The sequence below is a fragment of the Bombina bombina genome, chromosome 2 (assembly GCF_027579735.1).
Source record: "Bombina bombina isolate aBomBom1 chromosome 2, aBomBom1.pri, whole genome shotgun sequence".
In the NCBI taxonomy this organism is placed as follows: Eukaryota; Metazoa; Chordata; class Amphibia; order Anura; family Bombinatoridae; genus Bombina; species Bombina bombina.
The window spans coordinates 1,159,719,022-1,159,745,143 of NC_069500.1; positions in this window are offsets into that span (position 1 = coordinate 1,159,719,022).

The window sequence follows — 26,122 nt, forward strand, 5'->3', positions numbered from 1 at the left end:
GTAAGAGCCCAACTATAGCCTGGAACTAACCTCCATTAAAGGGACACTGAAACCAATTTTTTTTTTCGTGATTCAGATAGAGCATGCAATTTTAAGCAACTTTCTAATTTACTTCTATTATCAATTTTTCTTTGTTCTCTTGCTATCTTTATTTGAAAAAGAAGGCATCTAAGCTATTTGTTTGGTTTAGGACACTGGACATCACTTGTTTATTGGGGGGTAAATTTATCCACCAATCAGCAAGAACAACCCAGGTAGTTCACAAAAAATGGACCAGGATCCAAACTTACATTCTTACATTTCAAATAAAGATACCAAGAGAATGAAGAAAATTTAATAATTGGAGTAAATTAGAAAGTTGCTTAAAATTGCATGCTCTATATGAATCACAAAAGAAAAAAATTTGGGTTCAGTGTCCCTTTAAAACTCCTCAAGTGATAACGACGGCTCAGAGCCCTCACTAGCACTCAAACACCTTTTTAGCAATCTAGGGGCTCCTACCGACTCCCATCACGGCGATCAGGCCTGTATAGGGACAGGCATCGCCAGGGCTTCCCGTTAAGTGTGGTGACATCACGCGCAATGACGTTATGACGTCACTGCGCAACTTTATTTAAAATTTACAATAGGAAGTATAGGGAAAGGGGGCATGCTACGTAGAAGCATGTATCTCAGGCATCTAAGCAGCTACAGACCCCCAAGATCCACCATTGGAAAGATAATCGACTAACCTTTTCAACGGTATAAGTCTGGGGGGAGTCAATTATTTTATTTTTTTTAAATAGTAAAAAAACTGAAAAAAAATTAAATCCAGCTTAGCACTCAAAGGGTAGGGAGGTGTGAGGAAGTGTAGAAGTTAAATCAGGGTCCAAAATTATTGCAGAAAAGCAGATTTAAAAAGGCAGGGTATATCAGAGTTCCCACAAGTGTATCCCTTCTAGTAGGCAGCTAGCTTCACCCTCCCTAGAACACTAGTTCTAATAGCATTTGTCTGTAAAAATGTCATCAGCAAAGCAGCACTCCCCATTGCCCTCTCTGGTATATCCCCTGAATGTTCAATATTCATTTCCTTGGTCTAAATTCATTTTAAGTATTAAACAATTTTAACTTCTTGACTCTGTTATTTTTGCATAAAAGGACAGTAAATACCTGCAATTATTTTTCAATAGCCAAGCTTCACCCTTATCTTATTTGGAAGAGCCATTCTGGGCTTTAGTCTGCAGAAAAAAAAAGCTAGCAACTCGTAAAGTTTGTATAAAGTGATTTGTTTTGCAGTTGTTATCAGTTAAATCCCATTAGGGACATATATGTAGCAGGGTTATTACATTAATAAGTCAGCAGGGTGCATTTCAAAGTCTGAGAGTTAGAAATTGCTATCTTCAGAGCTAAAAAAATGAAAAGGGGGCAAAGTAAATAATGAAAATATATTGCAAAGTTGTTTCATTATGCATAACTAAGCATTTTATATAAAAAAAAAATTAAGGGGTTTACTACGCCTTTAAAAGGATGAAAAACAGTCTGTTTCATTTATAGAAAAGTAGGAGGGGACCTGAAACAAATGGAGGGCCAATAGCCATTTGCTGCTCCAGGTGATAAAGTCAAAGGTAGTTTACACACCAGTTGCAGTATAATTGGTGAATCTGCATTATTACATCGATAACTACAAATGTACAGGTTTACTTATGAGTCAATGACACTCTACCATCAGAGTTCTCAGGTCAATTGGACACGCATACAGCAAACACACCAGCTGACTAACTTTTTGCAAAATTTTCATGTCAAATTATAGGTAAATATTGTTATTTCTTGTACTGACCCTTTGAAATATATGATCTGTTAATTGGTATCCATTATGACTTCTGCTTTTTAAGCTTAAGTCTAGGTTGATGGTACTGTGTTTTAAGCGTAAGTCTAGGTTGATGGTACTGTGATACAATACATGTAGATGTACATATCACTATACATGATCCAGCATTTGTGAGCCTGAGCAAAGTGATACACACACTTTGGAACAATTATTTGTCTATTTATTTAAGATATTCAAAGTATATCTAATATATTTGATACCTCTTATGACACTTATATTGTTAAATATTCACATTGGATTTAATTCCAATATGTATTATTAATCATTTTAAAAGGATTTTACTTTTTATTTTTTTTTTAATTTGTGAAGGGTTCATTACTTACTGTCACAACCAAACAAGGGGGCAATGGTCTCTACAGGGAGTCAAATTAACATCTTTTCTTTTGAAGTGTTTATATGAGACATCTGCTGTAGGTGTAATCAGTTTATTGACCATGCTCAGTAGAGAACTTTTGCTGCAAAATCGTGTGACAGTAGAACTTAAATTATGTAATGTCTGCTCTCTTATCTAGCTGCAGGCAGTGGCTACACTGAAAACACAATCTGTTTCTATTTATATTTACTTTGATTCAACATATTTGTCTAATTGCTTTTATTGTGTTAGTCTGGGTCTGTTGAGTTTTTATGGTACTCGGTTACTCAATGCCTTATTGTGTTTTCTACTACACTTTCCTCTCCTATCATTTTATTTCCTTTTATGGAGCCAAGTGGGGCTGCTTTTGGTCGTGGACCATTAGCTGTGGGGGATTGGGAACACTTCTGGGGACAATGTTTGCCATCTAACTGTGTGTGTTTAATGTGCTAATCTGTTAAAGTATCCCCCCTGTTCAGCTGTTTGACACATTTGCTGAGCATATTGCAAATTCTATACAGGGGATGCCTACTTGCTTCTAAAGTGGGTTGGAGGCCTCATGTTTCCTGGGGGTCTTATATTCAGGTACTACTACTGACCTTTCCTCTAGGTTTAGGTATTGTATCCACTCTATTGTGTTACAATTTGTGGTGGCTATGCCTCCAGCAACAAAACAAAACCAGGGTACCTCTCTGGAAAGTTTTTCCTCAGGGTTTCATATACTTAGTGACCTGTCAAGTGTCCCTGTTGTACCTTAGGAGATATCAGACTCTTATAGCTTCTCGGATGAGCGTTCCTTGTCTGACTCTCAGGAACAAAGTGAAAATGTGCCCTTTAAGGTTGGTCATATTTATGCTTTACTGAGGGATGTATTGTGTACTTTGCAGGTTGAGGAGGTTCCTTACCCTCCTAAGGCTTCTGCTAAGGTTCTCATTGAATTCTTGAAGTCCACTCCTGAGAAGCCTACCTCTTTCAATAGTCCAGAGTCTATTAAGGATTTGCTATCTATGGAGTGGAATAAATTGGGTACTCCTTTTGTTCGATCAGCTAAGTTCAAAGCTATGTTTCCTTTGCCCTCTTTCACCGTTGAGGTGATGGAGGTCATTCCTAAGTGGATGGTGCTCTTTCTACTGTGTACAAACTAAGAAATGACAAGGAATCTTTCAGGCTTCAGGAGACATTATGTATTGCACAGTAGCAGTGACAAACAGTACATCACCATAGTAGCATATATTTAACGTGTTTCCTGCCCATTACGGCACTTCATCAGGGATCTACTGTGGCAGGGACAGTATCTTGTTTATGAAACCCATGGACAGATAACTTAAAGGTTTCCAAAGGAGAGTTTATCAGTTGGCAAGTTACTTGTTTCTCCCTTGTATAGGTATAGAAGATATTGGTAGACACCATAGAGGGGTGATAGACTCAAAATCATTTTAAGGAAGGAAGTCATTTGGATTTTTTCATTAAAAACATATTAACTAGTGGAGGGATTCAGATCTATTATAAGTTTAATTTCCAATGTTTGATTATATTCATTAATAAATTGGGGCTCTCCCTATATTATGTTTATGTTTCAGAACAGACATGTAGTTGTGAAGCTCCAACTATGTTTAGCAGTGACCATGCTGAAAATATTACACACTACTCTGAGTCGGATGCATTTATTATGTGTAGTTGCATTCCTAAATAGTAGCCAATGTGATCATTTTATGTACAATAATGCAATTGGTCACTGGATCCTTTAAACACGCATGCTTGACACACGTCGGATCTTTTGTTATACCCCCTCATGCTTGTTTGTAGATTGCGTTTGCAATAAACTACATTTGCTTGGTATTGCATTAACCCACTTTTTTCTTTTGGCCTTTAACTGTGCATCGTGTTTCAGGAGTTCCGCATTTTTTGACACACTGGGTATTTATGCAGGGTTCAATCTAAATTGGTTACTTGGAGGCCTTAATATACCCATTCAGCTAGACCAAAGGTGATGTGGAGTCTTCATATGATTGTGGCAATTGGAGGAAGTTATACAACACTACAGAGTCTAACATGCTCCCACAGCAGACCGGACGGAGACCCTGACATGGAAAGGAAGTACTTCTGCCTACAGTAAAAGAAGCCAACTGGATCAAGCAGTGGGATTGAGCATGGTAAGAGAAGTTCTCTCCCTGGATTTTCACTTGTACTCTCTTGCAGATACCTCCTCCATGCAAAAGACTATAAACACCTACTTCTTTGGTGCATTATTCACAGAACTCTTTGTTCCACAAACCTTTTATATACCATAATAATTAGCTGCCCATACACATACACATACATATCAAGTTTAATGGATTGTGGATATGGAAGTTCCAGCTGTGGCTTCTAATATTCATTACTCAGAATTTTTACCAGTGCACTACAGTTCTGTATATAGACTCTGGCCTTTACTCTTTTATTGTTTGTTTTATTATGGTAACATTTAGTACTATCTTGTTTCTTGTTTCACCCTGCAGTTGGAGTAGCCTATGTGGCTGCTGCTATTTCAGTCTGTTGTGACAAGGGAAAATGTTGTTTTCTCTAGGTCTGCATACTATTATACCCATGGTTATTAGTGAGAATTCAAAACTAATTTTAAGCCTTTGGGTCACTTTCACTCCCTTCATCAGTTTAAATCTGAGAGGTCTTGATCTACCACAGCCATCTCTCCCTATATTTGTATATATATATATATATATATATATATATATATATATATATATATATATATATATATATATATATTTCAGATTCCTTGGTATTGGACACATGCCTCATTGTCATTTTTTGGCATTGCATTGTTGTATCATCTTTGTTGCATGTTTCCTATTTTAAAAGAGGAGTCTGTCATTTCCTAAATGCCCAAGTATAGTAATTCAGTACTACTAGACGGTGCCCTTTGTATTTGTTTAATTGATACCTGGCTTTAACTTCAGACTGTGTTTTGACCTTGGCTCATCTTACTCCTCTGGTACCTTGCAAAATCGAACTGATACCTGGCATTAACCTCAGAATGTGTTTGACCTTGGCTCTTCTTAACAATCTGGTTTAACCTCTGGCTGTGTTTTGAACTTGGCTCCTCTTAATTCTCTGGTACCTCGCAAGCTAGTATTAATTTCTGGCTACTTACCTTGGACTGTATCTGACTTTGGCCTTCTATCATTACTGGCACCTGTACCATACCTCGTGGTTCCACTGTCCTGGTATTCGATTAATGATTCTATGTATCACATTACAGGTGCCACTTTTTATGCTCTACTGTGCTTATCTGGAACTAGTCTGTTCCAGGAGTTGCACAGAGTCTTCAGTTGGTTATTTCTCACCCCTATCTCAGTCTTTGGGTTATTTCTGACTTGGACACTAACTCGGGTAGTGTGACACTGGATATAGTTTTCAAGGTATACATGATGAGTTTTTAATCCTCCCTAAGACATGCTTCTTCTGTCATAAGTATTGTGCCACCCCATCAATGCAAAAGCATTGATTTCTTGGGTAGTGGATTTGGTAGACATGGTGGTGGTTGCCTCAGGTCTTCTAGCATATGTGTGTGTGTGTGTGTGTGTATATATATATATATATTTATATATGTGTATATATATATATATATATATATATATATATATATATATATACATATGTGTGTGTGAACATATGCATATATATATATATATATTTTTTTTTTTACAGTGAGGGAAAAAAATATTTAATCCCCTGCTGATTTTGTACGTTTGCCTACTGACAAAGAAGTGATCAGTCTATAATTTTAATGGTAGGTTTATTTGAACATTGAGAGACAGAATAACAACAAAAAATCCAGAAAAAAACGCATTTCAAAAAAGTTATAAATTGATTTACATTTTAATGAGAGAAATAAGTATTTGACCCCTTTGCAAAACATGACTTAGTACTTGGTGGCAAAACCCTTTCTCAGGAGGGATTTTGTCCCACTCCTCTTTGCAGATCCTCTCCAAGTCATTAAGGTTTCGAGAATGACGTTTGGCAACTCGAACCTTTAGCTCCCTCCACAGATTTCTATGGGATTAAGGTCTAGAGACTGGCTAGGCCACTCCATGACCTTAATGTGCTTCTTCTTGAGCTACTCCTCTGTTGCCTTGGCCGTGTGTTTTAGGTCATTGTCATGAAGGAATTACCCATCCATGACCCATTTTCAATGCCCTGGCTGAGGGAAGGAGGTTCTCACCCAAGATTTGAAGGTACATGGCCCTCTCCATTGTCCCTTTGATGCTGTGAAGTTTTCCTGTCCCCTTAGCAGAAAACACCCCCAGGCATAATATTTCCACCTCCATGTTTGACGGTGGGGATGGTGTTCTTGGGATCATAGGCAGCATTCCTCCTCCTCCAAACACGGCGAGTTGAGTTGATGCCAAAGAGCTCAATTTTGGACTCATCTAACCACAACATTTCTTTCATGTAATTAGCAAGAGTCCATGAGCTAGTGACGTATGGGATATACATTCCTACCAGGAGGGGCAAAGTTTCCCAAACCTTAAAATGCCTATAAATACTCCCCTCACCACACCCACAAATCAGTTTTACAAACTTTGCCTCCTATGGAGGTGGTGAAGTAAGTTTGTGCTAGATTCTACATTGATATGCGCTCCACAGCAGGTTGGAGCCCGGTTTTCCTCTCAGCGTGCAGTGAATGTCAGAGGGATGTGAGGAGAGTATTGCCTATTTGAATGCAATGATCTCCTTCTACGGGGTCTATTTCATAGGTTCTCTGTTATCGGTCGTAGAGATTCATCTCTTACCTCCCTTTTCAGATCGACGATATACTCTTATATATATACCATTACCTCTGCTGATTTTCGTTTCAGTACTGGTTTGGCTTTCTACAAACATGTAGATGAGTGTCCTGCGGTAAGTAAGTCTTATTTTCTGTGACACTCTAAGCTATGGTTGGGCACTTTTTTATAAAGTTCTAAATATATGTATTCAAACATTTATTTGCCTTGACTCAGGATGTTCAACATTCCTTATTTTCAGACAGTCAGTTTCATATTTGGGATAATGCATTTGAATCAATCATTTTTTCTTACCTTAAAAAATTTGACTTTTTCCCTGTGGGCTGTTAGGCTCGCGGGGGCTGAAAATGCTTCATTTTATTGCGTCATTCTTGGCGCGGACTTTTTTGGCGCAAATTTTTTTTCTGTTTCCGGCGTCATACGTGTCGCCGGAAGTTGCGTCATTTTTTACGTTCTTTTGCGTCAAAAGTGTCGGCGTTCCGGATGTGGCATCATTTTTGGCGCCAAAAGCATTTAGGCGCCAAATAATGTGGGCGTCTTATTTGGCGCTAAAAAAATATGGGCGTCACTTTTGTCTCCACATTATTTAAGTCTCATTATTTATTGCTTCTGGTTGCTAGAAGCTTGTTCACTGGCATTTTTTTCCCATTCCTGAAACTGTCATTTAAGGAATTTGATCAATTTTGCTTTATATGTTGTTTTTTCTATTACATATCGCAAGATGTTCCACGTTGCAACTGAGTCAGAAGATACTTCAGGAAAATCGCTGCCCGGTGCTGGAGCTACCAAAGCTAAGTGTATCACTTTTGGTATCTGTTCCTTCAGCTGTTGTTTGTATTAAATGTTATGACAAACTTGTTTAATGCAGATAAAATTTTCCTTTAGTACTGTTACATTACCTGTTGCTGTTCCGTCAACATCTAATACTCAGAGTGTTCCTGATAACATAAGAGATTTTGTTTCTAAATCCATTAAGAAGGCTATGTCTGTTATTTCTCCTTCTAGTATACATAAAAGTCTTTTAAAACTTCTCTTTTTTCAGATGAATTTTTAAATGAACATCATCATTCTGATACTGATAATAGTTCTTCTGGTTCAGAGGTTTCTGTCTCAGAGGTTGATGCTGATAAATCTTTGTATTTGTTCAAGCTGGAATTTATTCGTTCTTTATTTAAAGAAGTATTAATTGCATTAGAAATAGAGGATTCTGGTCCTCTTGATACTAAAACTAAACGTTTAAATAAGGTTTTTAAATCTCCTGTAGTTATTCCAGAAGTGTTTCCTGTCCCTGATGCTATTTCTGAAGTAATTTCCAGGGAATGGAATAATTTGGGTAATTCATTTACTCCTTCTAAACGTTTTAAGCAATTATATCCTGTGCCATCTGACAGATTAGAGTTTGGGACAAAATCCCTAAGGTTAATGGGGCTGTCTCTACTCCTGCTATATTTTTAGCGGATGTTGCTGCAGCTTCAACTTTTTGGTTAGAAGCTTTAGCGCAACAAGTAACATATCATAATTCTCATAGCATTATTATTCTATAACATGCTAATTATTTTATTTGTGATGCCATCTTTGATATCATTAGAATTGATGTCAGGTATATGTCTCTAACTATTTTAGCTAGAAGAGCTTTATGGCTTAAAACTTGGAATGCTGATATGTCTTCTAAGTCAACTTTGCTATCCCTTTCTTTCCAGGGTAATAAATTATTCGGTTCTCAGTTGGATTCTTTTATCTCAACTGTTACTGGAAGGAAGGGAACTTTTTTTACCACAGGATAAAAAATCTGAGGTAAATTTAGGTCTAATAATTGTTTTCGTTCCTTTTCATCATAACAAGGAACAAAAGCCTGATCCTTCATCCTCAGGAGCGGTATCAGTTTGGAAACCTTCTTCACTTTGGAATATATCCAAGCTTTATAGAAACCCAAAGCCAGCTCCTAAGTCCATGAAGGTGCGGTCCTCATTCCAGCTCAGCTGGTATGGGGCAGTTTACGTTCTTTTTCAAAGAAATTTGGATCAATTCCGTTCACAATCTCTGGTTTCAGAACATTGTTTCAGAAGGGTACAGAATTGGCTTCAAGTTAAGGCCTCCTGCAAAGAGATTTTTTTTCTTTCCCATGTCCCAGTAAACCCAGCAAAGGCTCAAGCATTTCTGAAATGTATTTCAGATCTAGAGTTGGCTGGAGTAATTATGCCAGTTCCAGTTCTGGAACAGGGGCTGGGGTTTTATTCTATCTCTTCATTGTACCAAAGAAGGTCAATTCCTTCAGACCAGTTCCGGATCTATCAATATTGAATCGTTATGTAAGGATACCAACATTCAAGATGGTAGCTGTAAGGACTATCCTGCCTTTTGTTTAGCAAGGGCATTATATGTCTACAATAGAATTACAGGATGCATATCTGCATATTCCGATTCATCCAGATCACTTTTAGTTTCTGAGATTCTCTTTTTTAGACAAGCATTACCAGTTTTGTGGCTCTACCGTTTGGCTTAGCATCAGCTCCAAGAATTTTTACAAAGGTTCTCAGTGCCCTTCTGTCTGTATTCAGAGAACAGGGTATTGGTATTTCCTTATTTGGACGATATCCTGGTACTTGCTCAGTCTTCACATTTAACAGAATCTCATACGAATCGACTTGTGTTGTTTCTTCAAGATCATGGTTGGAGGATCAATTTACCAAAAAGTTCATTGATTCCTCAGACAAGGGTAACCTTTTTAGGTTTCCAGGTAGATTCAGTGTCTATGACTCTGTCTTTGTTAGACAAGAGAAGTCTAACATTGATATCAGCTTGTCAAAACCTTCAGTCACAATCATTCCCTTTGGTAGCCTTATGCATGGAAATTTTAGGTCTTATGACTGCTGCATCGGACGCGATCTCCTTTGCTCATTTTCACATGCGACCTCTTCAGCTCTGTATGCTGAACCAATGGTGCAGGGATTACACTAAGATATCTCAATTAATATCTTTAAAACCGATTGTACGACACTCTCTGACGTGGTGGACAGATCACCATCGTTTAGTTCAGGGGGCTTCTTTTGTTCTTCCGACCTGGACTGTAATTTCAACAGATGCAAGTCTTACAGGTTGGGGAGCTGTGTGGGGGTCTCTGACGGCACAAGGGGTTTGGGAATCTCAGGAGGTGAGATTACCGATCAATATTTTGGAACTCCATGCAATTTTCAGAGCTCTTCAGTCTTGGCCTCTTCTGAAGAGAGAGTCGTTCATTTGTTTTCAGACAGACAATGTCACAACTGTGGCATACATCAATCATCAAGGAGGGACTCACAGTCCTCTGGCTATGAAAGAAGTATCTCGAATTCTGGTTTGGGCGGGATCCAGCTCCTGTCTAATCTCTGCAGTTCATTTCCCAGGTATAGACAATTAGGAAGCGGATTATACAATTAGGAAGCGGATTATCTCAGTCGTCAAACGTTGTATCCGGGCGAATGGTCTTTTCACCCAGAGGTATTTCTTCAGATTGTTCAAATGTGGGAACTTCCAGAAATAGATCTGATGGTTTCTCATCTAAACAAGAAACTTCCCAGGTATCTGTTCAGACCCCGGGATCCTCAGGCGGAGGCAGTGAATGCATTATCACTTCCTTGGAAGTATCATCCTGCCTATATCTCTCCGCCTCTAGTTCTTCTTCCAAGAGTAATCTCCAAGATTCTGAAGGACTGCTCGTTTGTTCTGCTGGTAGCTCCAGCATGGACGGATTCTTTTTCGGATGGCCTCTTGCCAACCGTGGGCTCTTCCGTTAAGACCAGACCTTCTGTCGCAAGGTCCTTTTTTCCATCAGGATCTCAATCTTTAAATTTAAGGGTATGGAGATTGAACGCTTGATTCTTGGTCAAAGAGGTTTCTCTGACTCTGTGATTAATACTATGTTACAGGCTCGTAAATCTGTATCTAGAGAGATATATTATAGAGTCTGGAAGACTTATATTTCTTAGTGTCTTCTCATCTTTTTTCCTGGCATTCTTTTAGAATTCCGAGAATTTTTTTACAGTTTCTTCAGGATGGTTTAGATAAAGGTTTGTCCGCAAGTTCCTTGACAGGACAAATCTCTGCCCTTTCTGTTCTTTTTCACAGAAAGATTGCTAATCTTCCTGATATTCATTGTTTTGTACAAGACTTGGTTAGTATAAAACCTGTCATTCAGTCAATTTCTCCTCCTTGGAGTTTGAATTTGGTTCTGGGGGCTCTTCTAGCTCCTCCTTTTGAACCCATGCATTCATTTGGACATTAAACTTCTTTCTTGGAAAGTTTTGTTTCTTTTGGCCATCTCTTCTGCCAGAAGAGTCTCTGAATTATCTGCTCTTTCTTGTGAGTCTCCTTTTCTGATTTTTCATCAGGATAAGGCGGTGTTGCAAACTTCTTTTGAATTTTTTTCCTAAGGTTTTGTATTCTAACAACATTAGTAGAGAAATTGTGGTTCCTTCATTATGTCCTAATCCTAAGAATTCTAGGAGAAATCATTGCATTCTTTGGATGTTGTTAGAGCTTTGTAATATTATGTTGAAGCTACTAAGTCTTTCCGAAAGACTTCTAGTCTATTTTTCATCTTTTCTGGTTCTAGAAAAAGCCAGAAAGCTTCTGCCATTTCTTTGGCATCTTGGTTGAAATCTTTAATTCATCATGCCTATGTCGAGTCGGGTAAAACTCCGCCTCAAAGGATTACAGCTCATTCTACTAGGTCAGTTTCTACTTCCTGGGCGTTTAGGAATGAAGCTTCGGTTGATCAGATTTGCAAAGCAGCAACTTGGTCCTCTTTGCATACTTTTACTAAATTCTACCATTTTGATGTGTTTTATTCTTCTGAAGCAGTTTTTGGTAGAAAAGTACGTCAGGCAGTGGTTTCAGTTTGAATCTTCTGCTTATGTTTTCATTAAACTTTATTTTGGGTGTGGATTATTTTCAGCAGGAATTGGCTGTCTTTATTTTATCCCTCCCTCTCTAGTGACTCTTGCGTGGAAAGATCCACATCTTGGGTAGTCATTATCCCATACGTCACTAGCTCATGGACTCTTGCTAATTACATGAAAGAAAACATAATTTATGTAAGAACTTACCTGATAAATTAATTTCTTTCATATTAGCAAGAGTCCATGAGGCCCACCCTTTTTGTGGTGGTTATGATTTTTTTGTATAAAGCACAATTATTCCAATTCCTTATTTTATATGCTTTCGCACTTTTTTCTTATCACCCCACTTCTTGGCTATTCGTTAAACTGATTTGTGGGTGTGGTGAGGGGGTGTATTTATAGGCATTTTAAGGTTTGGGAAACTTTGCCCCTCCTGGTAGGAATGTATATCCCATACGTCACTAGCTCATGGACTCTTGCTAATATGAAAGAAATGAATTTATCAGGTAAGTTCTTACATAAATTATGTTTTTCACCCAGTTCTCCTCTGAATCATTCAGATGTTCATTGGCAAACTACAGACGGGCCTGTACATGTGCTTACTTGAGCAGGGGGACCTTGCGGGCGCTGCAGGATTTCAGTCCTTCACGGCATAGTGTGTTACCAATTGTTTTCTTGCCGACTATGGTCCCAGCTGCCTTGAGATCATTGACAAGATCCTCCCGTGTAGTTCTGGGCTGATTCATCACTATTCTCATGATCATTGAAACTCCATGAGGTGAGATCTTGCATGGAGCCCCAGACTGAGGGAAATTGACAGTTATTTTGTGTTTCTTCCATTTGCAAATAATCACACCATCTGTTGTCACCTCACCAAGCTGCTTGGTGATGGTCTTGTAGCCCATTCCAGCCTTTTGTAGGTCTACAATCTTGTCCCTGACATCCTTGGACATCTCTTTCGTCTTGGCCATGGTGGAGAGTTTGGAATCTGATTGATTGCTTCTGTGGACAGAAGTCTTTTATACAGGTAACAAGCTGAGATTAGGAGCACTCCCTTTAAGGGAGTGCTCCTAATCTCAGCTTGTTACCTGTATAAAAGACACCTTGGAGCCAGAAATACTTATTTCACTCATTAAAATGCAAATCAATTTATAACTTTTTTTTTCTTTTCATTAAAATTATAGTCTGATCATTTCTTTGTCAGTGGGCAAGCGTACAAAATCAGCAGGGGATCAAATAATTTTACCCTCTCTGTATGTAAAAAAAAAAAAAAAAATATATATATATATATATATATATATATATATATATATATCAAGCAATAAAGGAAGCACTTGCCGGGGATTGAAAATACAGTGTTTAATACACAATCCGGTGACATTTTGGAGATGTTATCTCCGTCCTCAGACCTTACAATAAGGACCACATTAGAACAGTTAAAAAGACTTACCCCTCCACCATCACCCACGCGAAACTGGAAGCTGCCACGGCGTTCCCATTGCACCACTGCGCAAGTCCGTTGACAATTTACAATATAAACCTCCACAGTATGGGGCATGTATAAGATACATTAAAATTGCTCATGTAATGGGGGTTATTTATGGTGATCGTATATGGCAGGTAGATGGACACTTAGTCTGTACAACACATAAACTAGTGTACCTGCAATATATCAATCCATAAACTAGATAATAAAGACTGTTTATTAAATGGCTACATGTTAAACCCCTCTAAGTGTTAATTATAGGTCACTATACAGTCACCTCCTTTTGCAAAAGGAGGCCAAGTGGATTTATACTCTTAATACGCTTACTCCTAAAGGTCTCAATGCTAATTTAGACTGGCACTGTCATCATTTAGTTGTTTCAAAGCTTCATCTCTCAAGTTGGAAGCACACTGGGTTTTTGCTCTGGACACTGTGTCCCCAAGGGGATTGAATAGCAGTGTTGATTATGCTTGCTGCTATTGATAGTTGAGTGTTTTCTTACAACTTAACTATGAGGATGGATACTACACTCAAGACTACTTGTCTGGACACTATGTCCCTAAGGTGACTGAATAGTAGTGCTGTTATTGTTAACCTAGTGCCAGACAATAACAGATTGTTGGGGATGAAGACTACAATCAAGATTTGATTTGCTTATTATTATGGAATCTTATGGGTATCTAAGTCCTCAGTACTCTTATGTTTATATGGGTATATGTTTCTACCTGTTTCTTGGGACATGAAATCATGTGATTTGTTGCAAATATTGATGGTTATGGCTCCATCAGGTTTTGACACAGCAATGTGTAAATCTCCTTAAGTGTTTTATTATGATGCTAGAATTATAAGTATATTGCACAATATTTATTCAGTGTGATATCAAGAGAGTCTGTTATATGTGCTTATGCCTTGCATCACTATATAGCTAGAACGCTCGAATACCATAACCCTAATGCAGCTTGTTTGTATATAAGTACACAATATGTAGGTTTATATGTTGCTCTGACTCTGTCTACAGAACTCTCATTTTGTTTTTAATAATGTTAGCCTTACGTAATCCTGTACATAATACTGTGGGCTAATCTGATAAGAGTTATGACAGATAGCAGTGCACACCCCGGTGAGCGTGTCTTCATGACGATTGTGTATGGATCATTGGTGCCCAGTGGTGTTTACAGGTTGCCTTGGTAACTGTGTCTGATGCTGATGACGTCAATAATAGGCGCGGCTAGTGATGGGCGTGGCCTATAGACACAGTGCAAATGATGTGTTTGCTCTGGAGATTGATTCACACAGGTGGGTTTAATTTGTGCTTCATAAGGGTATGTAAGGATGATTTTTTTTATGCTATGCACTTTATGTCTACTTGAGCCTCCACTGAGGAAAGCTCCTGGTGAGCTGAAACATTTGGCAACAGGCCAATTCGTATTTTTGTCTAATAAAAGGCAGATGTTTTGCCACTTACCTGTGTAGGCCTGCTGTATATTCTGAGGATTCCGGCCATCTTCGGGATATAGTCTGGATCTCTGTATCAGTGTTTAGCAGTGCTCCAGGGAGTTGTATATGTTGGAGTGTGCCATTTATACTGGACTTGTATATATATTTATGCATATATATGTGTATTTATATGTGTGTGTGTGTGTGTATATATATATATATATATATATATGTATATATAGTGTGTGTGTGTGTGTATATATATATATATATATATATATATAATGTTCCAAATGGATTAGGCACTCCAAAAGGTATATCTGCCAAGTCTTTGTATATCAATATTCAATTCATGAAGACTCAGCTCTATAATTTCAACTCAATCTTTATTTTAGTGAGTACATCCGACGTTTCAGCCCACACCTGGGCCTTTCTCAAGGTAACTGTCTCACCCCCCTCTTCCCACTATATACACACCACTGATTGCATAATGATTGTTAGGTGCCAGAACCTGCTGTGTCTCCCATGCAGTGTAATTTTTCTTCTAACCTGGAGTCATATCGCCGTCTACTGGACAGCAAGATAATGGTAAACCTTTTACCTTTACTCCATAGCATTTTTCTCCGCTCTGTACGGATGAACATAATATTCAGGTATTGACCACTCAAGACAACCACTTGCTTACATCTTTAAGACATTTAAATATATACATATACATATACATTTCAAATACCTCTTCACCAGAAATATTGTTTGATCCTGGACATGTAATGATAGAAAGGATATTATAGAAAGCATGTTAGGGACAGGTTTGCGTTAAGGCTTCTTGGTATTATTGTGTCTAATTCCACTATCCATTGGGCCTCCCTTTGAAGTAACAGGTTTTTCCTGTTTCCACCCCTCTTTAATTTAGGAATTTGGTCAATATGGCTACATCTCAGACTAGAAACTGGGCGGTGCTACAGGCTGATCTGTCTTGCTTGAATCCAATGCCTCTCTAATGCTGGATCTGTGTACTGCCATCCGTTCTTTCAGTATACACTCCATTTTTACAACATTATTTAATTACATTCACAACATATGTGGATTCACAACTCATAGCCTGCTTTATCCTATATCTCTTTCCTGTGTGGCTATGGTAAAATGTGTCACCCAATATTTAATTGTCGCATGTGACACACTCATGGCAGCGGTATACTCCACCTTTCCTAGTTAAAAAGTGTCTCCTCTCTTAGACTACGTCCCTTTCTATAAAAGAATATGGGTATATCCTTTACAAGTGACCCTAACCTTTCATCAACCTGAATTTTGTGCCTAGATCCAAAGGTAATACGTTCCGTGAAAAAATCGACATGTATAAATTTGGCAGAACCCTGAGGCTTATCTAGATAAGACAAAAGGAGATAGTGGGTTTAAAAAGGGATATAAATCTGTAAGCGTGTTTGATCCACACATAACTCTAACATAACCACATTCCTAAAATTAGTGGAGAAGGATATGGATACAAATAGAAAGCAGCCTTCTAAAGTAAAGGTTAACTTCACAAAGGCAGAATGGGATGCAGTAAATAACTTGAGGAGTAATAAAGAGATTATCCTGTAGCCGGCTGATAAGGGAGGAAGTGTAGTCCTTATGAATTATAAGGACTACAGAAATTAGATCTTGAGACAGCTGGACAACACAAAGAATTATTTACCCTTAAATAGAAACCACTTTTGAATATTGAAGAGAATTGGACACAATATTACAGATGGGGTTGTCCAATGGATTGATAAATGAAAGTGATAAATCATATCTAACAACAGAGTATTAAAAAATACCAGTGTTCTATGTGTTGTCCAAGATACACAAATCTCTACAAGCACCCCCGGGCAGGCCTATTATTTCTGCAATTGATTATTTGAATCAGCCTATTGTAAAGCTCCTGGATGGATTCTTGCAGGAGACAGTGTAAAATCCTAACTCATCTTGAGAAAGGCTGTGTCAGCTGAAACGCATTAATTGACTGAGTTCTAGGATTGTTTTTACTCCTAGATTTCAACACCACTACACAGAGCGCTCTGTACTACTTTCACTTTTTTTCGGAGTAACAACATCAAAGTGGTCTTGCAAGTCAGTGCTGCAACATTATATCATTAATTCGCAAGATTTGTATTTTGATGTGATTGACGTTTAACCACCCAGTAATCCAGGTTCCTGACTGGCCAGAGACCTGTCACCTGACCCGGAACATGTTGCTGCAGTACACACTATAATGCTGTGCTAGAGATTTGCAAGCATTATCGGGTGGGTACGTAGAGTCCATAGGAGCCGTATAGGAAGCAGAGAAACTGTATACAAAAAAGGTTTGTATTTCGGGTGAGTTTTTACCGCCAAGACGAACTGGCATAAAGTTTTTCTTCTCCAGCCATTTTGACTGCTTACCACCATTCTGCCTCACATCCACAAAAATACTCTTGTCTATAAAATAGTGAACAAGCTAAGGATTGCACAGCTGATCCCTCATCTTGTTCTGTTTTTAACATACCGGTTTTAAAGAAACTTAACTTGTTTGGGTCATCAAATTAGATGGACACTTTATGACTTACATCAACTTAACTTAAATTTGATGGACATTTTCATTTCTACATAATTATTTGTATATTCAATGAACCACCAGTGTTTTTTTATTTTTATTGATATTATTGCTCTTGAATTTTAACATATTTCTGTTTATTAATAAATCCATAAAGTATATACACGCTTTTTGCATCCATTAGTATTCATACAACATTCTACCTCGCTTAGCAGCATCCATTAGCGAACCCCTTTCATTGTGTTTTGTTTCTATATATTTGAAGTAAACCCGGGATTTTTCTTCTTTTAGGGTTCCTTGAGCTAAGTTTTGACAGGGATTTCTGTTTTCTTTAGTGTAAAAAAGATACCAACTTTTATCAAGGATTTTGCAGACTTTATACAAGGTCTAAAAGTGATCGGACAATGTGATGATAAATTTATATTTGTGACAATGGATGTATCAAATCTGTACACCTGTATCCCACATGAAGAAGGGATACAGGCAGCAAGGGATATATTAATAGGGGACAAAGATTATGCCCCCAGTAGAATTCATATCACTGTTGTTACATTTTGTCCTGCATAAAAATTTCTTTAAATTTGAGAGGAATATTACCTGCAATGCATTGGCACTGCTATGGGGTCACATGTGGCCCCTAGCTATGCTAATATTTACATGCATTATTATGAGCAAACACACATTATTTCACACCCAGTATTTCAAACATATGGAGGAGGTTACAAGCGCTTCATAGATGATGTGTTTTTTTGTTTGGAGAGGCAATGAGGATAGTCTTAAAATCTTGATAAGTGGAATACACAGAAGATAGAGTGTCTGGATGTTGAGGTATTTAAGGAGGGGGGATAGGTTTGGAACAAGGATGTATAGGAAACCGACTGACAGAAATACTATGATAAGATATGAATGTTGTTACCCTAGACATCTATTAACCCCTTAAGGACAAGGCCATTTTTCAATGTCTTTCCCTTAAAGGATTACTTTCTGTTATAATTTTTAAGCTAAACAACTAACATATTAAAGTTAATAAACATTAATTAAAACCTACTGACCTATATTTTCTCCAAAACGAAGTTTCATAACGTTCTAAAAGTTATATCTTTTATTCGCTGATGATGTCACGTTATCCTGCCCACTATTTTCAGCACTGCATGTTCAAAATACTTAAGCCAATAACTTTGTGTTTAAAGCGCCATTTTGAAACTTAGGTATTGTAAACGGATTGGTACAGAGCAAAGGATACCCACGGAGTGGGTTTGGAAAACAATTACATTTGCAGACAAGATTTCTGATATACGGTAGAGATATGTTAATGAAATGCTATTGATAAAAAGCGTATTTGGGGTAGTTAGTTAGTAACAGGCATAGAAAATATTTACTTACAGTGGCCCTTTAAGGACCAGGGCTATTTCTTTCATGTAATTAGCAAGAGTCCATGAGCTAGTGACGTATGGGATATACATTCCTACCAGGAGGGGCAAAGTTTCCCAAACCTTAAAATGCCTATAAATACTCCCCTCACCACACCCACAATTCAGTTTTACAAACTTTGCCTCCCATGGAGGTGGTGAAGTAAGTTTGTGCTAGATTCTACGTTGATATGCGCTTCGCAGCAGGCTGGAGCCCGGTTTTCCTCTCAGAGTGCAGTGAATGTCAGAGGGATGTGAAGAGAGTATTGCCTATTTGAATACAATGGTCTTCCTCTAGGGGATCTATTTAATAGGTTCTCTGTTATCGGTCGTAGAGATTTCTTCTCCTACCTCCCTTTTCAGATCGACGATATACTCTTATATACCATTACCTCTACTGATTCTCGTTTCAGTACTGGTTTGGCTATCTAGTATATGTAGATGAGTGTCCTGGGGTAAGTAAGTCTTATTTTATTTATGACACTCTAAGCTATGGTTGGGCACTTTATATGTAAAGTTCTAAATATATGTCTTTAAACTTATATTTGCCATGATTCAGGATAATCAGTATTCCTTCATTCAGACTGTCATTCATTATTTGGGATAATGCATATGAATTAATATTTTTTTCTCACCTTGAAAACTTTCAATTGACTTTTTGCCCTGTGGGTTGTTAGGCTCGCGGGGGCAGAAAATGCTTCAATTTATTGCGTCATTCTTGGCGCGAACTTTTTTGGCGCAAAATTTTGTCATTTCCGGCTCCGTAGTTGACGCCTGGAAGTTTGTTCGTTGTTACGTCATTTTTTTTACGCATGTGTGTTCAGACATTTTTTTGCGCCAAAAAATGTGGGCGTCGTTTTTGGCGTCAGAGGACGTGGCGTCATACTTGGCGCCAAAAAATATGGGCGTTGTACTTGGCGCCAATAATGTGGGTGTCATACTTGGCGCCAAAAATGTGGGCGTCATACTCACTTTTTCTCACATTATTTAAGTCTCACTTTTTTGTTGCTTCTGGTTGCTAGAAGCTTGTTTGTTTTGCATTTTTTCCCATTCCTGAAACTGTCATTTAAGGAATTTGATAATTTTGCTTTATATGTTGTTTTTTTTCTATTACATATTACAAGATTTTCCATTCACTGTTCCTGGATCAGAACATACTGAGGGATTCCTGTTGACTGAGATCAGTCCTACCAAAGCTAAGTTCATTTATTTTAAATGTTATGAATGTTTATCTTTAGCTATGGTTTGTAATAAGTTATCATGATAAACTTTTACATGCAGAATCCATTAGTATTTATGCTTTATATATTGCTATTCTTTTTACATCTCATGTACAAGATATACTTAGAAATTTATAAGAATTTTTTTCTGATTCTATTTTAAAGGCTTTGTCTGACATCCCGCCTTCTAATACATTTTTAGGTCTTTTTCAAATTTCTTTTTTAGTTGATGAAGTTTCAAATGACCAACAACATATTGAATTATCCTTCTCTGATGATGTTTTTTTCTCATTCAGAATTTTTCTTCATCAGATATTGACACTAACAAATCTACTTTTTTATTTTTTAAATAGAGTACATTTGTTCTTTGTTCAAAAGGTGTTGATTATTTTGGATATTTAAGTAACTAGTTCTTTGGATTTTAAAGACTAGCTAACATTTAAATTCTGCTTATTTATCTTCTGTGATTTTTTCAGAGTTTTTTTCCAGTTCCTGATACTAGGAAATGGAATAGGCTGAGAATTTTCTTTTAGTCCTTATTTAAGGTTTTTAAATTGTATTCTTTGCCGGCAGTTAGTTTTGAGGAAAGATTCCCCAAGTTAATGGGGCTATCTCTACTCCTGCTAAATATACTATTATTCTTATAGCAAATAGTATTTATTTTTTTCCTTCACATGGTTGTATCTTATTTAAGGAAAATTATTTTCAGGTACTTTTCTTAGACCTGTAATTTATTTTGCTGATGTTGCAATTGCTTCATCTTTCTGGTTGGATACATTAAGATCAAGTATCGGATTATGATTTGTTTAGCATTGTTAAAAGGACAAAATCTACTACTCATTTGAGGTTCACACTAAGTGCTATTGCATTGTCTTGTTTACTTGCATTTGTTGTGCAAGTCCAGTGTGTTGACTGGTCCTTTAACTTAATCAACATGCTAATAATTTCATTTGTGTTGTCATTTTATTAAATATTTTCGCAAATGAGGTTTAATCTATGTCTTTAGCTATTTTAGCTAGAAGAATTTTGTGATTTCAATCTTGGAATGCTAATTTGATTTCTAAAATCCATATTTCTTTTTTTCCAAGGTAATCAATTATTTGGTTCATAATTGGATTCAATTCTTTAACTGTTACTATGGGCTTCAAGATTGAGTTCTAAGACTAAAACTTTAAGCTTATATTAGTTTTCTGTTCTTACTAAAGAATGGAGTCCTGAATTCTTCCCCAAGTAACATGTTTATAATTGGAAGTTTTTTTCATCTTTCAATTAAGCCATTTTTTAAGTCAGCTCCCCAAATTTGCATGTAGGTGCGGTTCTTATTCCAGCTTGGCTGGTAAGGGGCAGGTTGAGACTTTTTTGAAATTTGTTTGGTTCTATTCGGTCCAAACTTCTTAGACTTTGGGTACAGAATAGGATTCAGAGTAAAACCCTCTGGGAGAAGTCTTTTTCTCCTGTTAAGTGTGATCAGTCCACGGGTCATCATTACTTCTGGGATATTAACTCCTCCCCAACAGGAAGTGCAAGAGGATCACCCAAGCAGAGCTGCTATATAGCTCCTCCCCTCTACGTCACACCCAGTCATTCTCTTGCACCCAACTAATAGATAGGATGTGTGAGAGGACTGTGGTGATTTTACTTAGTTTTTATAACTTCAATCAAAAGTTTGTTATTTTAAAACAGCACCGGAGTGTGTTGTTCCTTCTCAGGGAGAATTTGAAGAAGAATCTACCTGAGTTTTTTCTGTATGATTTTAACCGGAGTAGTTAAGATCATGTTGCTGTTCTCGGCCATCTGAGGAGTGAGGTAAACTTCAGATCAGGGGACAGCGGGCAGGTTCACCTGCAAAGAGGTATGTAGCAGCATATTATTTTCTGAGAATGGAATTGACTAGAAAATACTGCAAATACCTATATAAAGTAAGTTCAGCCTTAAATGCAGTAGTAGCAACTGGTATCAGGCTGTCATGTATGTATATTTTCACTTCAGTATTCTGGGGAATGGCATTTCACTGAAATAATACTGTTTACATAAAAGTTTAGCCTATTTTGCAGTTAAAACGGCTTGCAGCAGGCTTTTTATGACAAATACATTTATTGATGTTAAACGTTTTTTGCTGGCATGTGAAATCGTTTATATTTCTGAGGTACTGGGTGAAAACTTATTTGGGCATTAGTTTTATCCACTTGGCGGGCATTTTGTTTGATTTATTACAGTTTACTGATCTCCCTCACTGTTGTGTGTGAGGGGGAGGGGCTGAATTTGGCGCTTTTACTACGCATCAGAAATTCAGTCACAAGTCTGTTCTTCTTCCCTGCATGATCCGGTTCGTCTCTACAGAGCTCAGGGGTCTTCAAAAGTTATTTTGAGGGAGGTAATCACTCACAGCAGACCTGTGAGATTGTGCTTGACATTCTGTACCTTTTTTCTGCTATTAAAGGGCTAGTTATCTATTACTAATGGGAGCAATCCTTTGCTAAAATTGTATTTTTACTGAGAAAAGAGTTTGTTTTTTTCATAAAATTATCTTTTTTATTGTACTCAACTGTCATATCCTTCTGTGCTTCTTAAAGGCACAGTGCGTTTTTGCATACTATTTATAAAAGTGAATTGAAAAGTATTTCCAAGTTTGCTGGTTATTTACTAGTGTGTTAAACATGTCTGACTCAGAGGAATATCTCTGTGCTATATGTGCTAAAGCCAAAGTGGAGCCCAATAGAAATTTATGTACTAATTGTATTGATGCTACTTTAAATAAAAGTCAATCTGTACAAATTGAACAGCTTTCACCAGACAACGAGAGGAAAGTCACGTGTCAGTACCTGCATCTCCCGCTCGGGGGGTGCGTGATATTGTAACGCCGGGTACTTCAGGGCGGCCATTACAAATCACATTGCAGGACATGGCTAATGTTATGACTGAGGTTTTGTCAAAATTGCCAGAACTTAGAGGGAAGTGGGACCACTCTGGGGTGAGAACAGAGTGCGCTGATAATACTAGGGCCATGTCAGATACTGGGTCACAGTATGCGGAACATGAGGACGCAGAGCTTCAATCTGCAGGTGACGGTTCTGATCCCATTAGAGTGGATTCAGACATTTCTAATTTTAAGTTTAAGCTTGAAAACCTCCGCGTACTGTTAGGGGAGGTATTAGCGGCTCTGAATGATTGTAACACCGTTGCAATTCCAGAGAAATTATGTAGGCTGGATAGATACTATGCGGTACCGGCGAGTACTGACGTATTTCCTATACCTAAGAGGCTTACAGAGATAATTACTAAGGAGTGGGATAGGCCCGGTGTGCCCTTTTCCCCCCTCCTGTATTTAGAAAAATGTTTCCAATAGACGCCACCACACGGGACTTATGGCAGACGATCCCTAAGGTGGAGGGAGCGGTTTCGACTCTGGCTAAGCGTACCACTATCCCGGTGGAGGATAGCTGTGCTTTTTCTGATCCAATGGATAAAAAATTAGAAGGTTACCTTAAGAAAATGTTTGTTCAACAAGGTTTTATATTACAACCTCTTGCATGTATTGCGTCTGTCACGGCCGCATCAGCCTTTTGGTCCGAGTCCCTGGAAGAGACTCTTGACTCAATAACTATAGAGGAAATTTCAAACAAGCTTAAAACAATTAAGCTAGCTAATTCATTTGTTTCAGATGCCGTTGTACATTTAACTAAACTTACGGCTAAGAATTCCGGATTCGCCATTCAGGCACGCAGAGCACTGTGGCTAAAATCCTGGTCAGCTGATGTTACTTCTAAATCTAAGTTACTCAACATACCTTTCAAAGGGCAGACCTTATTCGGGCCCGGTTTGAAGGAAATTATCGCTGACATTACAGGAGGTAAAGGCCACGCCCTGCCTCAAGACAGAGCCAAGCCGAAGGCTAGACAGTCTAATTTTCGTTCCTTTCGTAATTTCAAGACAGGAGCAGCATCAACTTCCTCTGCACCAAAACAGGAAGGAGCTGTTGCTCGCTACAGACAAGGCTGGAGACCTAACCAGTCCTGGAACAAGGGCAAGCAGGCCAGAAAACCTGCTGCTGCCCCTAAGACAGCATGAATTGAGGGCCCCCGATCCGGGACCGGATCTAGTGGGGGGCAGACTTTCTCTCTTCGCCCAGGCTTGGGCAAGAGATGTCCAGGATTCCTGGGCGTTAGAGATCATATCTCAGGGATATCTTCTGGACTTCAAATCCTCTCCCCCAAAAGGGAGATTCCATCTGTCAAGGTTGTCAACAAACCAAATAAAGAAAGAGGCGCTTCTACGCTGTGTACAAGATCTTTTATTAATGGGTGTGATCCATCCGGTTCCACGGTCGGAACACGGACAGGGGTTTTACTCAAATCTGTTTGTGGTTCCCAAGAAAGAAGGAACCTTCAGACCAATCTTGGATTTAAAGATCCTAAACAAATTCCTAAGAGTTCCATCGTTCAAAATGGAAACTATTCGGACAATTTTACCCATGATCCAAAAGGGTCAGTACATGACCACAGTGGATTTAAAGGATGCTTACCTTCACATACCGATTCACAGAGATCATTTCCGGTATCTAAGGTTTGCCTTCCTAGACAGGCATTACCAGTTTGTAGCTCTTCCATTCGGGTTGGCTACGGCTCCAAGAATCTTCACAAAGGTTCTGGGGGCTCTTCTGGCGGTACTAAGACCGCGAGGAATCTCGGTAGCTCCATACCTAGACGACATTCTGATTCAAGCTTCAAGCTTTCAAACTGCCAAGTCTCATACAGAGTTTGTCTGGCATTTCTAAGATCGCATGGGTTGAAGGTAAACGAAAAGAAGAGTTCTCTCGTTCCACTCACAACAGTTCCCTTCTTGGGGACTCTTATAGATTCTGTAGAAATGAAGATTTACCTGACAGAAGACAGGTTAACAAAACTTCAAAACGCCTGCCGTGTCCTTCATTCCATTCAACACCCGTCAGTGGCTCAATGTATGGAGGTGATCGGCTTAATGGTAGCGGCAATGGACATAGTCCCCTTTGCACGCCTACACCTCAGACCGCTGCAATTGTGCATGCTAAGTCAGTGGAATGGGGATTACTCAGACTTGTCCCCCACTCTGAATCTGGATCAAGAGACCAGAAATTCTCTTCTGTGGTGGCTTTCTCGGCCACATCTGTCCAAGGGGATGCCATTCAGCAGGCCAAATTGGACAATTGTAACAACAGACGCCAGCCTGTTAGGTTGGGGCGCTGTCTGGAATTCCCTGAAGGCTCAGGGATCATGGACTCAGGAGGAGAGTCTCCTGCCAATATTCTGGAATTGAGAGCAGTTCTCAATGCCCTTCTGGCTTGGCCCCAGTTAACAACTCGGGGGTTCATCAGATTTCAGTCGGACAACATCACGACTGTAGCTTACATCAACCATCAAGGAGGAACAAGAAGCTCCCTAGCGATGATGGAAGTATCAAAGATAATTCGTTGGGCAGAGTCTCACTCTTGCCATCTCTCAGCAATCCACATTCCGGGAGTGGAGAACTGGGAGGCGGATTTCCTAAGTCGTCAGACTTTTCATCCGGGGGAGTGGGAACTTCATCCGGAGGTCTTTGCCCAAATACTTCGACGTTGGGGCAAACCAGAGATAGATCTCATGGCGTCTCGACAGAACGCCAAGCTTCCTCGTTACGGGTCCAGATCCAGGGATCCGGGAGCGGCCCTAGTAGATGCTTTGACAGCACCTTGGACCTTCGGGAGAGCTTATGTGTTTCCACCCTTTCCGATGCTTCCTCGATTGATCGCCAGAATCAAACAGGAGAGAGCATCAGTAATTCTAATAGCGCCTGCGTGGCCTCGCAGGACCTGGTATGCAGATCTAGTGGACATGTCATCCTGTCCACCTTGGTCTCTGCCTCTGAGACAGGACCTTCTGATTCAGGGTCCTTTCAAACATCAAAATCTAATTTCTCTGAAGCTGACTGCCTGGAGATTGAACGCTTGATTTTATCAAAGCGTGGATTCTCTGAGTCAGTAATTGATACCCTGATACAGGCTAGGAAACCTGTTACCAGAAAGATTTATCATAAAATATGGCGTAAATACCTGTATTGGTGCGAATCCAAAGGTTACTCTTGGAGTAAGGTTAGGATT